The sequence below is a fragment of the Mus pahari genome, chromosome 10 (genome assembly GCF_900095145.1).
Source record: "Mus pahari chromosome 10, PAHARI_EIJ_v1.1, whole genome shotgun sequence".
NCBI lineage: Eukaryota > Metazoa > Chordata > Mammalia > Rodentia > Muridae > Mus > Mus pahari.
In genome coordinates, this window is record NC_034599.1 from 70,705,419 (window position 1) to 70,706,219 (window position 801).

An 801-nucleotide genomic window follows, 5' to 3' on the forward strand; every position below is an offset into this window, starting at 1 on the left:
CTGGCTAGGACTTCAAGTACTATATTGAATAGGTAGGGAGAAAGTGGGCAGCCTTGTCTATTCCCAGATTTTAGTGGGATTGCTTCAAGTTTCTCTCCATTTACTTTGATGTTGGCTACTGGTTTGCTGTAGATTGCTTTTATTATGTTTAGGTAGAAGCCTTGATTTTTTTTCTTTGATGAGTATGAAGTATCCTTTCTTATCTTTTTGATGACTTTTGGTTGAAAGTCGATTTTATCTGATATTAGAATGGCACTCCAGCTTGCTTTCTTGGGACCATTTGCTTGGAAAATTGTTTTCCAGGCCAGTACTCTGAGGTCTGTTTCCTGTATGCAGCAAAATGCTGGGTCCTGTTTATGTATCCAGTCTGTTAGTCTATGTCTTTGTATTGGGGAACTGAATCCATTGATGTTCATAGATATTAAGAAATAATAGTGATTGTTGCCTCCTGTTATTTTTGATGTTATTTTTGTTTGTGTGGCTATCTTCTTCTGGTTTTTTGAAAGAAGATTACTTTCTTATTTTTTCTCCCCTTCCCCCCGCTGCCCCTTTCTCTTCTCTTCCTATGCTTACTCCTGTGCATTCTTCTTCTCTGTAACCATGACCACTCTCCTAATTTTTTCAGTTTGTACAATGGGTGAAGTCAAATTTGAAGGAAACAGAAAACAAGTCTTTTGTTATAAGGTTGCTTTTATTTCCATTAAATGATTTTGCCATGCAATTTCTCCAGTGTATTATTTTAAAATATTTAGTATGGATTCTATAGTGTTTATGTGGGAAGACAACAGATTTGAATCCAAA